A 20,844-nucleotide genomic window follows, 5' to 3' on the forward strand; every position below is an offset into this window, starting at 1 on the left:
AGGGCTCCCACATTTTCATTTTGCACCGGGCCCTGCCTGTATGTGCTTCTTCCTACAGCCACAGTGGATTGCTGTGAGGCTGTAGGGATCTATTAGCCTGTGTGCACAGGCAGTGAGTGCCCAGGAACTGAAGTCCCCTGGGAGCGGCACTGAACCGATGACCGATGCAATGGGAGGTACAAAAACCCCAGCTCCTGTGTTGCCCCTTCAGGACAGCCTTGTCATGTGGCCGGACCAGCTCCAAGCTCCCCTGTGGGTTTGATCCAAGTCACCTTCTATCCAACTTCGCTCTTGGCAGTGTGCCTTTCCATGGTCCCACTTCCTCACTCCTTACTAGTTTTTCCTGGGGAGAGTTCTGAAACGATCACTTTCATTTGACCTGAAATGCCATGTCCATATCTCTGGAAATCTGGGCCCCAGCCAGCTGAAGCATTCAAGGGTCTGTGAACGAACTCACCTGTCCTCCTCAGTTCTGTGATCTGTCTCTGCCAGAGCCACTTTTTGTGAGGTGTCAATGGTAGATGGCAGGAAGCCCAATGCCATGGACATTCCCAAAGGAGTCTTCTAGAAACGTTGAGTTTGAAGGTTTACAGTGAAATGTTTTATTCAAACATCTTTCCGTGTAGGTCAGAGGGAATTTGGAGAGTACTTTGGAGAGCGGGCTCCATCATGGGTCACTCTACTGCACGCAATGTTCTGGGCAGGTCTGAGCCAAGACCCCAGTGAGAGAAGAGCGGACGGCTCTGACCTCAGGGAAACATGCTCTATTTACCTAACAAGCCTCCTAACGTCACAGTGTCCCCAGCTCTGTTTGCTTGGCTGGGGGAAAAGAGAATAAAATGTACAAACAGTAGGCTTTGTTTCACCTGTTTAAATGAGTCATAATCTATTCTGTAAAAATTGGTCTGGAACCAAAACAAAAGTCGTATCATCTTTTCCCACTCATCCAGGTACATTGTTACTTATCCTGAACAGTCTTGGGAAGCCTTTCACCTTCTTTGCCCGGACAATTTTTATCCATGCTTCAAAACTCAACACAAGGTCAATAGGCTCTCTTTCCCATTGCCACCTCAGAGCCCCACGTAAGTATTTGCGTATATGGTTGCTATGCCCCCTTAGAATGTAAGGATTTCAAGTCAGAATCTTTACTTTATTCTTTTTAAAAATTTTATTTATTTTTAAATAAACAAATTAATTAATTTATTTATTGGTCGCGTTGGGTCTTCATTGCTGTGAGCGGGCTGTCTGTAGTTGCGGCAAGAGGGGGCTACTCTCTGTTGCAGTGCGTGGGCTTCTCATTATGGTGGCTTCTCTTCTTTTTTTTTTTTTTTTTTTTTTTGCGGTACACCAGCCTCTCACCGCTGCGGCCTCTCCTGTTGCAGAGCACAGGCTGCGGACGCACAGGCTCAGCGGCCATGGCTCACGGGCCCAGCCGCTCTGCAGCACGTGGGATCTTCCTGGACCGGGGCACAAACCCATGTCCCCTGCATCGGCAGGCGGACTCTCAACCACTGTGCTGTGGTGGCTTCTCTTGCTGCAGATCATGGGCTCTAGGCATGTGGGCTCTAGAGTGCAGGCTCAGTAGTTGTGGTGCACAGGCTTAGTTGCTCCGCAGCATGTGGGATCCTCCCGGACCAGGGCTCGAACCCGTGTCCCCTGCATTGGCAGGCAGAGACTTAACCACGGCGCCACCAGGGAAGCCCCATATCTTACTCATTTTTGAAGCCCCACAACCTGGTGCAACACTTGTTATATAACTGATCTCAGAAGCATTTGATTAAATAACCATAATGGCAGCTATATGAACCAGGCCCTACACTGAGCACTTCACACGCATTATTGTCTTCCCTCCTCACAGCAACATGATGAGGATCTATAAGGTGGGCACTAGTACCCTTGTTTTACCGTTGGGGAAACTGAGGCCAAGGAAGGTTAAGTAAGATCTTGCCTAAGATCACATAGCCTCCCTAGCCAGAGGAAAGAGTCAAATAGCACCAGAGCCTGTGTTGTTCACCACGGAATAAATGAAGTTGGTGAATAGGTTTTTCCAAGGTGGTCAGGAAGAGAGCTCATTAGAAGGCAGACTTGTATGTACAATGGCCTCTTAATTAAACAGAATAGCACAACCTTCTGAGACTGAAGCAGGAAGAAATAGAAAATATAAACAGACCAATCACAAGCACTGAAATTGAGACTGTGACTAAAAATCTTCCAACAAACAAAAGCCCAGGACCAGATGGCTTCACAGGAGAATTCTATCAAACATTTAGAGGAGAGCTAACACCCGTCCTTCTCAAACTCTTCCAAAATATAGCAGAGGGAGGAACACTCCCAAACTCATTCTACGAGGCCACCATCACCCTGATACCAAAACCAGCCAAAGAGGTCACAAAGAAAGAAAACTAAGACCAGTATCACTGATGAACATAGATGCAAAAATCCTCAACAAAATACTAGCAAACAGATTCCAAAAGCACGTTAAAAGGATCATACACCATGATCAAGTGGGGTTTATCCCAGGAATGCAAGGATTCTTCAATATATGGAAATCAATCAATGTGATAAACCATATTAACAAATTGAAGGAGAAAAACCATATGATCATCTCAGTAGATGCAGAAAAAGCTTTTGACAAAATTCAACACCCATTTATGATAAAAACCCTCCAGAAAGTAGGCACAGAGGGAACTTAACTCAACATAATAAAGGCCATATATGACAAACCCACAGTCAACATCGTTCTCAATGGTGAAAAACTGAAACCATTTCCTCAAGATCAGGAACAAGACAAGGTTGTGCACTCTCACCACTCTTATTCAACATAGTTTTGGCAGTTTTAGCCACAGCAATCAGGGACGAAAAAGAAATAAAAGGAATCCAAATCGGAAAAGAAGAAGTAAAGCTGTCACTGTTTGCAGATGACATGATACTATACATAGAGAATCCTAAAGATGCTACCAGAAAACTACTAGAGCTAATCAACGAATTTGGTAAAGTAGCAGGATACAAAATTAATGCACAGAAATCTCTTGCATTCCTATACACTAATGATGGAAAATCTGAAAGAGAAATTAAGGAAACACTCCCATTTACCACTGCAACAAAAAGAATAAAATACCTAGGAATGAACCTACCTAAGGAAACAAAAGGCCTGTATGCAGAAAACTATAAGACACTGATGAAAGAAATTAAAGATGATACAAACAGATGGAGAGATATACCATGTTCTTGGATTGGAAGAATCCACATTGTGAAAATAACCATACTACCCAAAGCAATCTACAGATTCAATGCAATCCCTATCAAACTACCAGTGGCATTTTTCACAGAACTAGAACAAAAAATTTCACAATTTGTATGGAAACACAAAAGACCCTGAAAAGCCAAAGCAATCTTGAGAAAGAAAAACGGAGCTGGAGGAATCAGGCTCCCTGACTTCAGACTATACTACAAAGCTACAGTAATCAAGACAGTCTGGTACTGGCACAAAAACAGAAAGATAGATCAATGGAACAGGATAGAAAGCCCAGAGATAAACCCAAACACATATGGTCACCTTATTTTTGATAAAGGAGGCAAGAATATACAATGGAGAAAAGACAGCCTCTTCAATAAGTGGTGCTGGGAAAACTGGACAGCTACATGTAAAGGAATGAAACTAGAACACTCTCTAACACCATACACAAAAATAAACTCAAAATGGATTAAAGACCTAAATGTAAGGCTGGACACTATAAAACTCATAGAGGAAAACATAGGCAGAACACTCTATGACATAAATCACAGCAAGATCCTTTTTGACCCACCTCCTAGAGAAATGGAAATAAAAACAAAAATAAACAAATGGGACCTAATGAAACTTCAAAGCTTTTGCACAGCAAAGGAAACCATAAACAAGCCAAAAAGACAACCCTCAGAATGGGAGAAAATATTTGCAAATGAAGCAACTGGCAAAGGATTAATCTCCAAAATTTACAACCAGCTCATGCAACTCAATAACAAAAAAACAAACAACCCAGTCCAAAAATGGGCAGAAGACCTAAATAGACATTTCTCCAAAGAAGACATACAGATTGTCCACAAACACATGAAAGGATGCTCAACATCACTAATCATTAGAGAAATTCAAATCAAAACTACAATGAGGTATCACCTCACACTCACACTCAGAATGGCCATCATCAAAAAATCTACAAACAATAAATGCTAGAGAGGGTGTGGAGAAAAGGGAACGCTCTTGCACTGTTGGTGGGAATGTAAATTGATACAGCCACTATGGAGAACAGAATGGAGGTTCCTTAAAAACCTAAAAATAGAACTACCATATGACCCAGCAATCCCACTACTGGGCGTATACCCTGAGAAAACCATAATTCAAAAAGAGTCATGTATCACAATGTTCATTGCAGCTCTATTTAGAACAGCTAGGACATGGAACCAACCTAAGTGTCCATCAACAGATGAATGGATAAAAAAGATGTGGCACATATATACAATGGAATATTACTCAGCCATAAAAGGAAATGAAATTGAGTTATTTGTAGTGAGATGGATGGACTTAGAGACTGTCATACAGAGTGAAGTAGGTCAGAAAGAGAAAAACAAATACCGTATGCTAACACATATATAAGGAATCTAAAAAAAAAAAAAAAGGTTCTGAAGGACTTACAGGCAGGACAGGACTAAAGACGGAGATGTAGAGGATGGACTTGAGGACATGGGGAGGGGGAAGGGTAAGCTGGGATGAAGTGAGAGAGTGGCATGGACTTATATATACTACCAAATGTAAAAGAGATAGCTAGTGGGAAGTAGCCATATAGCACAGGGAGATCAGCTCGGTGCCTTGTGACCACCTAGAGGGGTGGGATAGGGAGCGAGGGAAGAAGACGCCAGAGGGAGGAGATCTGGGGATATATGTATAGGTATGGCTGATTCATTTTGTTATAAAGCAGAAACTAACACACCATTGTAAAGCAATTATACTCCAATAAAGGTGTTAAAAAAAATCAGAATAGCAAAATTCCTTACTTTAAAAAGAAGCCATTTTACTCTCCCAACTCTATATGGAACCAATTTTCATTTTAACCAGTTTCTCCCAAGTCCACTGAGCTTTGGTATCAGAAGGTCTCGTTACACAGGTATTTAGTTCTGTTGCAAATTAACAGCAATAAAGAAACCAAGCACAGCTGCAGAACCAGCCTCCTCCCAGCTCGTGATTATAGCTTGCTGGGGGACTCTACCAAAATTGCATTGTGTGTTTATGACACAAAGAAATTCTTGAGGGTGGTACTGATATACCCAATTAACGACACTGGTATTTTTTGCCCCATGGGGCAGACAAGGAAAAGGGATTTTATTTTGTTATGAGAAGCACTTTCTTGCTTATACTTAAATTTTATTGTTCACAAAGGATTTCAAAGTATTACCAAAGAATATGAACACCATGCTTGAATCATCTGGGCATAGTGGACTTTCATAGCCTAATGGGTGGTGTTTCACACTGCATTTCTTTTCAATTCATCTTGGATTCATTAAAAATAAAATCACGAATGTTCACCAGATTCCTCGCCCCCACCCCCCACCTCCAGCCTTGGGCACTGAGGATGTGGCACATGGGTGGCTTTCTAAGGCTTGGTCAAGGCTGAGGACTTGCCTGCGGCCCAAGTGATCCTGTTTCTGGAGTGTCTTGCTTCCTCGTCCACTTAGGAACCAACGGCCCCATAGTTCAGGCAATCTGGACTTGGAGTTGTCATTTATAGTCCCCCAAACTTTGAGGATGATGAAGTTATGAAAACATGAGAAATGGACTCAAATAGGAGAAAAAGTTTTGAGAACCACAAAAAAACGAGAAAGAGGAAGGGTTGTATAGTGGGAAAAGTGATGAACTGATGGTTAGAGAGACTTGGGTTTTAGGTAGGGTGATCATAAAATTTATTATCCAAATTGGGACTCCTTTGAGGTTGAGAGAGATTAATGCTGATAATTCTGCTGGGACAACAGGACTAGTGGGGACTGTCCTGGTATGGCATGGTCACCATAGTTCCAGGACACTAGCTGTCTAACCTTTAGCAAGTCACTTAGCATCTCTGAGCCTCAACTTCTTTTCACGAAAGAGACAACCTGCAATCTTCCCAGCCTTTTTCCATGAAGGACCTCCTCTTTAACTTCAATCTCCATGTTTTCCTCATGTTTCCTGCCAACTTAAGGCCTCTTGCTCCACGCCTAGGAGAGTTCTCCTAGAGTGTATTTACAACCTTAGGCGATCAGCAGGGATCAGGAATGGAATAACTGAGCAGCTGGTCATTCTCTTCTCCTGTCTGTCCCACCCCCACCCCATACTATCTCACTCTAGGGGTAGAAATGCAATGGTCAAAACCCCTCTGCAGATGGGGCAAAGTGGGTCTCAGACCTGAGGGCTGCAGAATCAGCTGGCAAAATAAATAAAGGGCAAGTTGGCTACCTAAATACTCCACGGGTAGTGCAAACATTCTAGATTCTACAGCAGTACACTTGCAATGTGCTCAGTGGGGGGCAGTGCTGCCCACCAAGTGCTATTGGGAAATGAGTGCTAGGGGATGGCTGGTTGTGACAATGACGGAAGGTAGACACCACTAGCATTTTGTGCCTAGAAGTTGGGGATGCTAAATGCCCTGCTATAAGCCAGAGACACTCGCATAGCGAAGAGTCATCCCACCCCAGTTGTTAAAAGCATCCCCACCGAGAAACACTGAATAAAAGAATGGGCTTTTCAGTCTTACCTGTAGAGAATAATTTAGACCCTCTGAAGAGGGCTCACATCACACTGGACGGCTTACTATGGTGCCAGAGCACTGGGCAGAACTTCCAGATGGAGCTGCTTAGTTCTCACAGGCCCTGAATAAAAGGAAAGAGCAGAGGTGACACCAGAAGGCACCGTGTAACTCAACCCCACCCTAGTCTGAAGTACACAAAGCATTTTGTGGGGCGGTTTCTTTTTTCTCTCAATGTTTACAGAACTGTTGAATCATTGTCTTCATTTACTTATGAGACGATTGACATCGTCCCTGAAAACAGAAAAACAACTCGAGCTAAATCTAAAATGCATGTCTGCAGGAAACAGGGTGGTCCTTGGTCTCTGCTTTGCCTTCTATGGTAAACTTGGACTTCTCCTGGGTTTGGTTTCATTCATTTCAGCTACAAGTGTGTGGCGAATAAACTTTTCACCAGTCTTCCCATGGAATGGTTGACTCAGCTTTTCTGTGAGTTAGTGGCCCCAGGGGGGAGAAGGCCAGGGCTCCCTCTCCATAAGATGCCTCCTGAAAGGGAAGAAGTCATTGACGACCCACAAAGGAGACCGTGGCCATAAATATTTCAGAATTTGCCTTCCTTAACATCTTAAATAATGGAAAACATTTGCTTGTTTAAGACTTTTAAGTCCTCCGGTCTTTGGATTCAATCTCCAGTGGCGAGAGGTACAAGCATGACGTCATGGTCAGGAGGAATGCACAGCACATAAAGGCTGGCCTGGGTCAGAGGGAAGCACTAAGCTCTGGAGAGGGCCCTCAGACAAATATACAAATGTGGCCTAGCACATGTCAAAGGCCTGTGCGAGGGCAAACATCTTCATGACTTTGGTCCTGGGAAGAGAGACCTGGCCTGGGACGAGAATTTACAGCTGACAAGCTGCTGATGACGCAGTTATGACCAGTTAGCGCATGAACGGCCACTTTGGGAACAGGGGGCTTAGCACGCCAGGCTGGAAATCTCAGACCGAAGTGGGGACAGCCCCGTTCACCCGTGCTGGGATAAGTTTATCCGCACAGTCTGCCCCCTGGGCCTCTTCTCTGCCTTCCTTTGATTTACGGCCCTCCCTGCAGCTCTGTAGAGCTTTGACATACATGACAATTTAGCATCAAGGGAATTCTCAAGACCAGGGGAAGAATATCTTTCTGGGCTATAAACGTCGCTCTGAAATTCTTCTCATCTGTAACGTTTCAAGAGCATGTGAAATGTGCACGGCTTGCCCCCTGCAGAGTCCCTGTCCTCTAAGCGCTCACAACTCCCTGGGCCTATCTTGCTCACAAGTGTGCTTACAGATGTCCTCTATGACCCCCAAAGTGTCAGCCAGCTTTACTGCGGTGGTTCTCAACTGGGAGCAGTTTAGTCCTGTGGAGGGACATTTGGTAATGTCTAGAGATATTTTTTGGGGGGGGGCCGCGCTACGCGGCATGTGGGATCTTAGTTCTGCAACCAGAGATCGAGCCCGTGCCCCCTGCAATGGAAGCATGGAGTCTTAACCACTGGACCGCCAGGGAGGTCCCTAGAGACATTTCTGAACCACTGGACCGCCGGGGAGGTCCCTAGAGACATTTCTGATGATCACAGCTGTTACCAGCCCATAGGGGATGGATGCCAGATATGCTTCCAAACATCCTACAATGCACGAGACAATCCCCCTCAACAAAGAAGGACGCAGTCCAAAGAGTCAGTAGTGCCAACACTGAGAAACCCTGCACTGGGGTAAGGGTAGACCACCTCTGCATAGGCCAAGAGAGTAATTATCTAAATTTGCACTGTCTGATGGAACTTTCTGTGATAATGGAGATGTTTAGTATTTGTGCTGTCCAATACATTAGCTGGGAGACACATGAGGCTCTTTAGCACTTGAAATGTGGTCAGTGTGACTAAGGAACCAAATTTTTTATTTTATTTACTTTTAATTAGTTATATGTTAGTCATCCCATTCAGCTAGTGGCTACTGTTTTGGACGATGCAGGTCCATATAATGGGAGCTTAGAAGCAGTGGAATAGCCTGCCCTGGCGGGTCATCTACTCCACCAGCTTATAATTAGAATTCCACAGCTAGACACTCCTTCTTTAGCTAAGACTTTGACCCATATTGGTATATTACCCTGTGAGGGAGACGACCTTTAATTTATCAACAACCAATGCTAATTTAATATGACTCATGGATCTGAAAAATGTTTGGGGGGCCCTGAAGTGAAGGAGAGGACACCATGAGATGGGGGCCTTGGGGGCGGCATGGTGGTGGTGGTGACATGTGCTAGAGGTAGCAAAGGCCACCTGTGCCCACTTTCATCACATAAACTCTGCTGAGAACAGAAGCCAAATACAGTCGTCCCTTAGTATCCGCTGGGCGTGGGTTCTAGGATCCTCCACAAATACTGAAATCCGCGGATGCTCAAGTCCCTTATGTAAAATAGTGTAATAGGGTTGATCTGTGGAACTGGAGGAAGAGGATGCCAGGGAAACTGGAACAGGGTTGGCGGGGATGGGGGGAACCCGTGGAAGAGAAACCGGAAGCAGAACCACTGTGCTCACAATTCCCACTCAGATATACGTTCTGTGAAGACTAGAGCCAAAGGGAGGCAGAAGAGACCAAGTGTGTCACAAAGGCGAACCTGTTTCCAGCTCCTTCTCCGCCTGCCTTTGGCTTTTAGGCCAAGTCTCCAACCACTAAGATATTATGGGACTCCCTCCCTTATGTAGCCCAAATAAAAGCAGTAATAAAACACAAAATGGTGTTTCCCTTTGATCTGATTATGAAATTTTGGATAACCTCGTTAAAGCTATATGGCTGTGATTTCTACTGGTGCCCTAAGTACGTAAGTGCCTCCTTCTTAATCTAGCTCTGCTTTAGGGTCTTAGTTGTAGGGCGTATAGTCTTTGTAATCCATTGAATAGCTAGCTTATTGTACAAATTTTCCTCAATGAAATATTGTGTACTCAACTATACAATTTTCTAGAGAAGGACATCACCTACCTCACTTGGTAAGCTACATCTACCTGTGTTTCTTGAGATGGGGAAAGAATATAACTAAACCAAACCAAACACAAATCCTCTCTCCTTAAATGTTCTAAAGGGCTCAAACCGGAGGTCCTGGTGGCATCGATTTTGGTCATTCCCCAGGGGAACAATGGAGATTGAACAGAAAGAGTAAGTCCACCAAAATTATGACAGGGACTGGAAACTGTGATATAAGGAGAGCTAAAAAGATGAGAATTCTTCTGTCAAGAAAGACACAAGGTGAGAGGGATACGTGATGAGAGAAGACAGAATTGCGAACTTTGACTTTTTCACAAATCGCTAGTTTGTCTGAACATGGCAGGGGTGAGAGGGGAGCAGAGGGGAAGGTAGGTAAATTTAGGACAGTAAAAGGAAGTATTTCTGTCTTAGTCCATTCAGATTACTATAAAAAAAAATACCATGGACTGGGTGTTTATAAGCAGCAGAAATTTATTTCTCATAGTTCCAGATGCTGGGAAGTCCAAGATCAAGGCTCCAGCAGATCTGGTGTCTGAGGGCTCACTTCTTGGTTTACAGACATCCTATACGCATGTCCTCCCATGGAGGAAGGGACAAGAGAGCTCTCTGGGCTCTCTTTTACAAGGGCGTTAATCACATGCATGAGGGCTCCGCTCTCATGACCTAACAACTTTCCAAAGGCCCTACCTCCCAACACCATCACATTGGGGATTAGGTTTCAATATATGAATGTTGTGGGGACACAAACACTCAGCCTACAGCATTCTGTCCCTGTCCCCCTGAAATTCGTATTCTTTTTGCATACAAAATGCCTTGATTCCATCCCAATAGCTCTCAAAGTCTTAATTTCTTTCAGCAGCAGTTCAAAAGTCTAAAGTCCAAGGTCTCATCTAAATACCATCTAAATCAGATATTGGCAAGATTCAAGGTCAACCCGTGGCACATTCCTCTCCAGCTGTGAATCCCTGAAACCAGACAAGCTATGTGCTTCTAAAATACAAAGGTAGGACAGACATAGGATAGACCTTCCCATTCCTATGGAGAAACAGGAACGAAGAAAGGGATGTCAGGTTCCAAGTTAGTCCAAAACCTAACAGGATAAACAGCATTAAAACTCAAGGCTTGAGAACACTCCTTTTTGGCTTAGTGTTCTCCCTTCCAGGCCCACTGGGGTGGCAATGTCACCCCATGTGTCAGTGGGACAGCCCCTTAGTGGCTCTCTGCTAGGGCTCTGCCGCACCGTGGTTCTCTTCTGGGGCCTTGTGGCTCTCCCAGGGGACCCTATCCATGCCATGGTTCCACTAGATGCAGCCCAAGCTGGGGGACCTCCCTGCAGGGACCCACACCTGAAGCACTGAGGGGGCATCTTGCCTCGCCTGACCCAGAAAGGGGGTCCCACCCTTTGAAATCACTCTGCTCCCTAGGCCCTTGCACTCTGGCCTGTGATAGGAGTGGTGTGTGATGGCCTCTGAATTGGCTTCAGGGTCATTCTTCCATAGTCTTGAAGAACAACACTTGGCTTGAGACGGCTGAGTCATATTCAGCTCCTTAGAAAATAGTCGCTTGGCCATACTCTTCACGTTCTCATTTTTTGCCATATGGACAGGCTGAGAATCTTCCAAATCTTGAAGTTCTGCTTCCTTTTTGCTTAATTCCATCTTTAAGTTTTTTCTCTCCCCTCAAATTTTGCTATAAGCGGTTGGGAAGAGCCAAGCTGTACCTTCTGCACTTTTCTTAGAAATAGCTTCAGCTACATATCCAATTTCATCACTCACGATTCAGCCAAGTCCTTTGCCAGTTTATTACAAGGATGGCCTTTCCTCCAGTTTCCAATAACATGTTCCTCATTTTCCTCTGAGACCTCTCAGCATGGCTTTTCTGTCCATACTTCTACCAACATTCTTTTCACGATTACTTAGGTATTCTCTAAGAAGACTGAGGCTGTCTATACAGTTCTCTTTGCTTTCTGAGCTCTTACCAGAATCACCCTTAACGGTCCATTTATCTCAATGTAGGATTTTTCTAGCATACTAAAAATTCTTCCAGCCCCTACCCATTATCCTCACTACCCAATGCCTCCATGTTTTACAGTATTTGTTACAGCCACACCCCACTTCTCAGTAGCAGTTTCTGTCTTAGTCTGTTCAGGCTGCTATAAAAAAAACACCATAGACTGGGTGGCTTATAAACAGACATTTATTTCTCATAGCCCCGGAGGCTGGAAATTCCAAGATCAAGGCATCAGGAGATTTGTTATCTGCTGAGAGCCCGCTTCCTGTTTCCTAGACAGCCATCTTCTTGCTGTGTCCTCATGTGGCATAAGGAACAAGGGGGCTCTCTGGGGTCTCTTAAAGGAGCACTAATCCTATGCATGAGGGCTCTACCCTCATGACCTAATCACCTCTCAAAGGCACACTTCCTAATACCATCACGTTGAGGATTAGGTTTCAATATATGAATGGGGGGTGGGGGACAAACATTCATCCTATGGCAATTATTAATACAGTGTAGTAGTTGGTGGGGGGGAGGAGTGATTTAAGAGCCTTTTATCTCAATGCCAAGGGCTGCAGAAATAAAGAGCTCAAAGATGTTTAAATAGAAAATGACAGTTCCATAATGAATTCTTGACTGGAGAAAACTACGGTGTTTAAAGCTAATCTCTTGAGATAAGCACAGAGAGGGGCTCCATCTCCTTCCCATAAGGACCCCTGTGCCGTTCTCCAAAACGGGACACTAGATCCGTCTTGCCATAAGTCTTTGGGGTTTATCTCATTTGGCCACTCCCGCTGTGGAATAGAGGTGAGCTAATCTCCTAAGTGAGTTTGCCATTTACCCATGTTTGACACAAGCAGCTTTTACATGTTAGTGCTAAAACAGGCTGAGAAACACAGTACCCCCCTGGGAAGAAGTGGGAGCTTCCCTGTGGCAGCAGCAAGCCCAGGCATATGGGGTTGGGAGCTGTAGTTCAGATGCACTGATAGCTGTTTTTAAACTGATCCACTCTAAGTCTTTGAGTGCAATGGCTGATTATTGGGTCAACAAACTTGAAAAGCTTTGTCACTGGCCCAAGTTTGAACAAAAAGCAACATGTCTTTCACGAGCATTTAGGATGAAAGATGTAAGATTAAAACAGAAAATCTTGGTAGCAGTGAGCAACATCTGAGGGTCTTTTTTATGTGTGCTTTGCCCTAAGAGAAAAAGTAAAGCAATAAGATCTATGAAATGTCCTTGATCTTTTTTCAACCCAGGGTTGTAAGTCCTGAGTTACCTTCATGTTTCCATTACAAGAACTGTAGGGTAGGGTTTCCAATGGGAATTTCAGCTTTTAGTTTAATAAGACGATGACACTCATATATAGTGGTGCAGTGAACAAAGGTTCAAAGAAACACTTTACTGAGTGCACATTTGACCATATCATGCCTCTTCTTAAAATCCTTATCGGGGGCTCTCTATTACCTGCAGGATGGGGCCAGGGGTCTCCTGGGGAGTACCTATACCTCTCGTCTTTGCTCCCATCTCACTGAGGTACTTCCAGTTCTCCAAATGCTTCACATTCTCTTGTAACCCCACACCCCTGCACGTGCTCTTCCCTCACAGTCATAGGCATCTTCCCTGCGAAACCAAGCTCAACGACCCTTGAACCATCAATAGATTCTCCTTTGCACCCTGTGCTTCACTTCATTATAGCCCCCATCACATCCTATTGAAATTACCTCCTAACTCAACTGTGAGATTCCTGAGGCTGGGACTGGCTGCTATGTTGCAGCCATCCCCACTTCCTGAATGCCTAGCATGATGCCAGGCACAAAAGTAGCAGCAGGTCCATAAATGCTTAATGAGGGAATGAGTGAGTTTCAGTGAACTGCAAATGATGGAGAGCTTTTTGACAAAGGTGCATCCCATATTTTCTCTTTGGCAGAATAACTGCTAAGAGCAGAGCAATAGAGCAATAAATGCTGATATGAGAGCACCTTCCTATCAGCTCCACATAAAGATATACTCTAAACCCCGCAGTTTCCCTTAAAGTAAGAACAGAAATAGTTCATACACTTCAGAAAAAGAAAAAGGAAGGAGGGAAGAAAGGAAGGTAAGAAGGAAGGAAGGGAGGGAGGGAGGGAAGGAGGAAGGAAAGTCCTTTGCTTTTGAATGTCTACCTCAGGCACAAGAGAAGAGATTATTTCTATTTTGTTCTGAGGCTTGGTCCATGAACATAAAGAAGAAAGCCACTGAAATTTATTACTTTCCGTTCATAAGATTAAAAGAGGAATGTCTTTCAGTTCCTGACTGGTCAAAAGACACAAGTTATATTTCAACCATAAACCTTTTCTAAAGAAGCTCAGAAGTGTAGGAGTTGCGTCAGACAATGGAAACCAAGCTGCACTTAACCTGAGCGCCGGATTAGTTAGTCTGTTTGCCAGTGCCTCCCCTTTTCATTTCTTTGGAAATGAATAAGCTTTATTATTCGCCTCCACTGGACTTATTGTGCCTCTCAGGGATTGCGGCCCCTCTCGGAAACAGCCGCTCCATCTCCTCTCCCTGTCGCTGCGGAAAGGGAGTGCCAGGACAAGCGCGCCCTCCCAGGATGCGGGGAAGATGTCAGGTGAGTGACAGGTGCAGAGACTGGGCAGGGCCGCAGTGCCTGGAGAGGCTTGGCCTCCTGGCAGAGAAGGCTGTCTCAGCTTGCTTCTCCCTGAGGTGGCTCACCAGGTGCAGCTGGGATTTGGGCGGCCCGCAGCTGTGTTTAGGAGTGCATTTGTTTTATCTACCATATCCTTGGAGGATTTCAGAGCAGCCATTTAATCTATTTTAATGAATGCTCTGGCCGTTTCTGAACACGGGGCTGTGTCTGCATGCCCCGAGGAGTGGTTATTTTCACTATTGTTGAGATTGACTAGAACATGTATTCACGGATCCTTCTGGGTGTCTTTTTCCTCTGACCATTCCTCCAGTTCAGGCCTAAACAGGAAGACAACTGTAGGGCGAGAGGCTTCAGCTCGGAAGTTGGGGTTTCCTGGTTTTCTCCCTTTTCCACATACCTCACCAGCTCATCAGTCACCTCTTCATACTATTTATAATCCTTTAATAGTCTTCAAATCTGCCCCCTAGATTGGCTAAAGAAATAGGGCACATCAATTAAAATCAAGTTGTACAAAGTCGCTTAATGGAATAGGGAAATGTGATATATGCAGTGGAGAGATCGGCTTACAAAAATAGCTTTTGAGTAAATGACTACATATGTTCATATATATGATTTTGAAAAGAAATAGGAGCCACACAAAACTAATAACGCTTATTCCCGGAGTGCAGTTAAGGATCATTTTGTTTTAGTCCACAGACATTGAAAATTTTTTTCCAATTTTTTCCAATCTGAAAAGTAATACAGAATTTTAAGAAAATGAAATGAATGCATGCAACTAAGAGAAAACAATTATTTCCTATCTCCTCTAGTCCTGTCATCACCGCCATAGTTTATTGCTCATTTTCCCCCCTCACCTACAAAAATCTCCTTGTATGTCACCCTCTCTTTAATCTGTCCCATCTTTATTCACTCTCTCTCAGAAAGGTCTTCCTGTAAAGGAAATCTGACCAAGTAGCTCCCCTAAATCCTCCAGGGTTTCCTATAGAATAAGGCAGAGTCCAAAACCCTCCGGATGAAGCTCAAAATGCTTCAGACGCTCGTCAGCACCTGAGGTTCAACGCCAACTCTTATGTGCCCATCCCAGGTCACTGGAAGGCTGTCTGGGTCTCTCTTTCTTTGAACACAGCATCCCCTGGGACCCCCTTCTCCTACTTCTTGCCTCTCCCTGTCTTCATGTACCACATTTATCTCTGATTCCACCCTCAAGAGTCAACCCCAGGGACTTCCCTGGTGGCGCAGTGGTTAAGAATCCGCCTGCCAATGCAGGCGACACGGGTTTGAGCCCTGGTCCGGGAAGATCCCACATGCCGAGGAGCAACTAAGCCCATGTGCTACAACTACTGAGCCTGCGCTCTAGAGCCCACGAGCCACAACTACTGAAGCCCGCATGCCTAGAGCCCATGCTCCGCAAGAAGAGAAGACACTGCGATAAGAAGCCCGCACACCTCAACGAAGAGTAGCCCCCGCTCGCCGCAACTAGAGAAAGCCCGCGCACAGCAACGAAGACCCAACGCAGCCAAAAATAAATTAAAAAAAAAAAAAGTCAACCCCAGCGTCACCTCTCACAGGAAGTCTTCCTTGCCTGCAGTTAGGGGTACTCTTTTCCTGTTCATATCTCTGTATGAGCACTTACAACATCACGTAATTACTACTTTGTGTGTCTCTTTTCTCCACCTGAAGGGAAGGCGGATGCTCTGTCCTACTCTGTGCTCAGCTCCCAGAGCAGTGTCAGGCACTGGGGAGGTGCTTAATAGACATTAGTGAAAGGCTATACCCTGAGCTGGCGTTGACAGGAGGAGGGGGCTGAGGGAATCAATTCTACTGATTTATTGCTGTGACTGTAGAAACTGTTAATTCTTCACTGACCAAGTTTAGGGCCTCTCTTTCCTCAGAGGATGGTAATGCACTCAAAAATTTTAAGATATTCAACTATGCCAGCATTTATCTACTTTATACACTTGGGACATGAGATGCATCCCATTAGCTGTGCTTTATAAACACACTTCAATATACTTCCCCTTTGTAGCAAGGTAACTCTGGATAAGTGAATGTTACTTGGTGTTATGGGTTGAATTGTGTCCCCCTTAAATTCATATGTTGAAGTCCTAACTCCTAGTGCCTCAGAATGTGACCTTATTTGGAAATCAGGTTGTTGCAGATGTAATTAGTTGAGTTAAAATGAGGTTGTTAGGGTGGGCCCCCTGATCCAATATGACTATTGTCCTTACAGAAGGGGGAAATTTGGACAGACAGACAGACACACACACACACACAGAAGGAGAACACCATATGAAAATGAAGGCAGAGATGGGGGTGATGCTTCTACAAGCCAAGAAATGCCAAGAATTTTCAGAAGACCACTAGAAGTCAGGGGAGAGGCATAGATTTTCCTCAGAGCTCTCAGTAGGAACCAAACTGCTGACACCTTGATGTCAGACTTTAAGCCTCCAGAACTGTGGGACATAAATTTCTGTTGTTTAAGCCACTCAGTTTACGGTACTTTTTTTGTTTACAGCAATCCTAGCAAACGAATACACTCAGGGACCCTTGAGTGAAATATCAGAGAGGAGCACTTTATCCTAAATCTCCACGAACGCTCGTTTTGGTCCCAGTGTCCAGCATGATTATGGCTCACTTCGCAAATGGGAAAGGGAAAGACCTATTCTACCTCTTTTGAAAATTTCATTATGGGTGTTATTCATTTTTTTTCCTAAACTTTTAAATATTTTCAACTGAGAAAAACAACGTATCTGAATTTAAGTACATATAGAAATAAATTCAAGAGGTAAAAGGATAAATAAGTCCCCTGCTTACTCTCAGCTACTCAACTCCCCACCTCAGAGGCAACATCTTTTATGTCTGTGCGTATGTATATTGCATTTTTTACATTAATGATCATATACTCTAAACATCATTCTGTCTGTACCTTGATTTGATCGCTGAGTTTCCAATGTTGGAGATAATTCTCTATTAAAATACACAAACATGCCTCACTCTTTTTGAGGACTGCATTGTCTTTCTTTGACAGATATGTTCTGCCTGTTCTTAATAACTTCTCGGCTGGTTTTTCTTAAAACAAACAGAAAGCATTCCCAAAGTTCTCTTTGCAGTCTGGACAGGGCTGAGCCTGCCACGGTTCTTATGCCGTTAAAGAGATGGATACTTTCTTTGTCACCAGAGGTTGTTCGATAAGCTTTAAACCCCATGAAAGCTGGCTTTCCTCATGTTTTATGCAGGTATCTCCAAAGCACAGCAGCTTATGTCTGGTGTGCTACTAGCCCATCTTGGCTCACTAGATCTTGTTTCAACAAGTTTTTCTTCTCCCATGGGCTCTGCTAGAAATGACCAATTAGTTACATGTTGGGCCAGATGAAATGTGAGACCACATGCATTAATCAAAACCTTTGAGTAATGTATCCATTACCTTCCTGTGGCTCATGGGGCCATCATTCACTTCCCAAATGCTACTGCACTGGGATTTCAGGACTCACCTGACTTCTCTCTGCTTGCATTTCTTGAATCTTTCTTACATTTTCACAGACACAATCGGTAAATGCTTCTGGTTCAACAAGATTGTACTTGCATTCGTTATCTAATTTCCCAAAATAAGCTAATAAAGCCATTCAGCTGTAATATAAATAACTACATGCTACTTCATATGGTTGATTCTGATGTGAGCTTAAGGAACTAATGGCTACGTGCAACTCATTAATTTTCACCTTGAATCTAAGAAGCTGTTTAAACATTAGCCGTGGCCACAAATTCAGATGATCTTCACAAGCCATATTTGCACAGAACATCATCCCTAGTGGGTCTGTGATTTTTGAACAGGCCAAGCAGCCCATGTGCAGGATATAAATTTCCTTCTTTTTCAAAAAGTATCTGTATCTCATTCATCCTTCAGTGTCTGACTACACCCCAGGAGTCTTCCAAAACCTGTCCTGTCTTAATGAATATCTTTCCCTCCTTATCTAAGAGCAAACTTAGCTCTTGCTTCTTTCAGTGTTGCTTAAGATATTGTTTCCCTGCTGGCTTCCTTTCCTAAGCTGCCCACATGCCTGGAGGATAAAAGCTGGCTGTCTGTGCCCCTCAGACAGAGATCAGTCAGTATCCATTGGTGAAGAGATGACCATCACACATTCAGACTATCAGAGAGCAATAGTGGACATTTATAGAGCACTCACTGTATACACATAAGGCATCATTTAAATAATTTTACACAAATTATCTCATTTAATTGTCATAATATCCTTTATGTGATATTATTATTATTATCTCCATTTTATAGAAATAAAGAGAGACATTTTAAGCCCCTTGCCTAAAATCACACAGCTACTTTTTGACTTTAGATGATGTATTCTTAGACACTAAGATGCCTGTCTCTTAGCGAGCCATAAAATCTACAAAATTGATAAAAATCTAGCCATCAAATTTGTATAATATAGAGGTTTAATTAATTTGAAAGTTCTGTCAACCAGTTATTTCATGGCCTTCTAATTCAGCTCCTTGTTTTTGTCCTAGAGGTCTCTTCTCGACAGACAGTGTGATCCAGTTATAACTCAAATCAGTTCTTGGGCCCCAAACTTTCCAATGCCTTTCCATTTCACTAGAGTAAAAGCCAGAGTCCCTATAATGGCCTATGAAGCTACACAATAGCTGTTTCCACCACCACTCCGCCCCTGCCCACAACCTCTCTGACCTCATTTCCTACTCTCTCTCCTTTGCTCACATTCTCCAGCCGTGTGGCTTCTATGCTGTTCTACTAACAAGTCAGGCACGCTACTGCCTCACAGCCCTTTCCACTGAAGTTTCCTCTCTGAAATTCTCTTCCCCCAAATATTCCTCATCTTCTTCGAATTGTTACTTAAAAGGAAACTCCTTGGGCTGATGACTGTGATGGAGTAATAGGTCCCAAACTAGCTCATCCCCTGTAAATATAGGAAACTGGACAAGATAAGCATGGTAAGATACTTTTCAGGCAATGGAAAATAACCAGCACAAGACTTCAGTGCTTGGGAGAGGGGAGCTTGAGGGGACCCCCACTGCTGTCCAGCTCTGTGCCTGGAGATCTGAATTTGCGCAGAGCACAGTAGTCCTGTGGAGCTGAAAAGGCAGGGATCAGGGTTCAAGGCAAATGAAATGGCTGGGATCTGTGCAGAAAGAAAGCCTTAAAAGTCTATGTAGATGTGTGGGGCGGTCCCTCATGAGCCCATGGCTGAGGGCTGGACTGTGCACGTGCCAGGCAGAACCATCCAAGCCTTACCACATATCAGCTGTTACGGGGTTGAGACTGAAACAAATGTAATAAAGGTTGAGCAGTTCTGGGGGTAAATATGTGAGTATTTAAATTAACAAAAATTTAATGAAATTTAAAATTCAGTTCCTCAGTCATGTTCAAGGGTTTAATAGCTGTTACCACATTGCATGGTGCAGACATAGAGTATTTTCCTCAATGCAGGAAGTCCTATTGAACAGTGCTGATCTCGAGTTCTATGGTGCACAATTCACAATGTCCAGCAGTCAGTCAGAAATCACTAGATGTCCAAAAACACAAATAAGCAAAAATCAGGATTGTGTAATTCACAGTAGACAATAAAAGAAGTAAAAAAAAAAACCTGATTCTAAGATGGACCAAATGTTGAACTCAGACTTTAAGACATATGTATTTTACAGTATATATTTAAAGAATTAAAATTAGAAGTATACTTATTATTTTTTTAAAAAGGTCCTAATGAGTGACTAGGTAAGGATCTCAGTAGAGAAATGGATACCATAAAAAGAATTACATGGAAATTCTAGAATTGTGCAATACCTGAAGTGAGTCATTCACTGGAGGGGCTTGGAGTGAAGATGGTAGAAGACTCAGTGAAGCTGGAAACACATCAGTAGAAATTATCAAAGAGAGAAAAAATATTAAGGAAAAATGAACAGAGGGTCAGGGACCCGTAGAACAGTATCAAACAGTTTAACACATGTGTGATTGGTGTCCCAGAAAGAGAAGAGAGTGGGGACAGAAAAAAATATCTGAAGTAAGAGTTGCCAAGAAGTTCCGGATTTTTAAAAAAATGACTTACAAATCCAAGCTCAAGAATGACTTACAAATCCAAGCTCAAGAATAAAGATAAAGAAAATCCTACATAGGAACATAATAGTCAAACAACTGAACACTGAACATAAAGACAAAATTTTGAAAGCAGCCAGAGAAAAAAGATAAATTATATACAGGGGAACAAAGTTAAAAATGATTGCTAATTTTTCATCAGAAACAATAGAGGCTAGAAGACAATGAAACGACATTTTTCGAGTACTGCATGAAAAATCCTGTCCACCCAGAGTTCTATATGAAACAAAAATATTCTTCAAAATTGAAGGTGAAATAAAGACGTTCTTAGATAAACAAAATCTGAGAAAATTCATCACCAGCAGACCATGCCAAAGG

The 20,844-nt window shown here is 43.5% G+C and overlaps 1 protein-coding gene across 4 annotated transcripts in view; it reads right to left on the reverse strand.

Annotated features, from left to right (window-relative positions):
• The window catches only part of NEDD9 (neural precursor cell expressed, developmentally down-regulated 9), a 290,772-nt gene that overhangs the window by 132,202 nt on the left and 137,726 nt on the right, over window positions 1–20,844 (reverse strand). For all 4 annotated transcript variants that reach the window (XM_029243112.1, XM_029243109.1, XM_029243110.1 and 1 more), the window contains one exon: window positions 6,759–6,873. The gene's annotated coding sequence lies outside the window, so the exon portion shown is untranslated. The remainder of the gene's footprint in view (window positions 1–6,758; window positions 6,874–20,844) is intronic.

The sequence above is a fragment of the Monodon monoceros genome, unplaced genomic scaffold, assembly GCF_005190385.1.
Source record: "Monodon monoceros isolate NGI ecotype Baffin Bay Population unplaced genomic scaffold, NGI_Narwhal_1 Super_Scaffold_3, whole genome shotgun sequence".
Lineage (NCBI taxonomy): Eukaryota > Metazoa > Chordata > Mammalia > Artiodactyla > Monodontidae > Monodon > Monodon monoceros.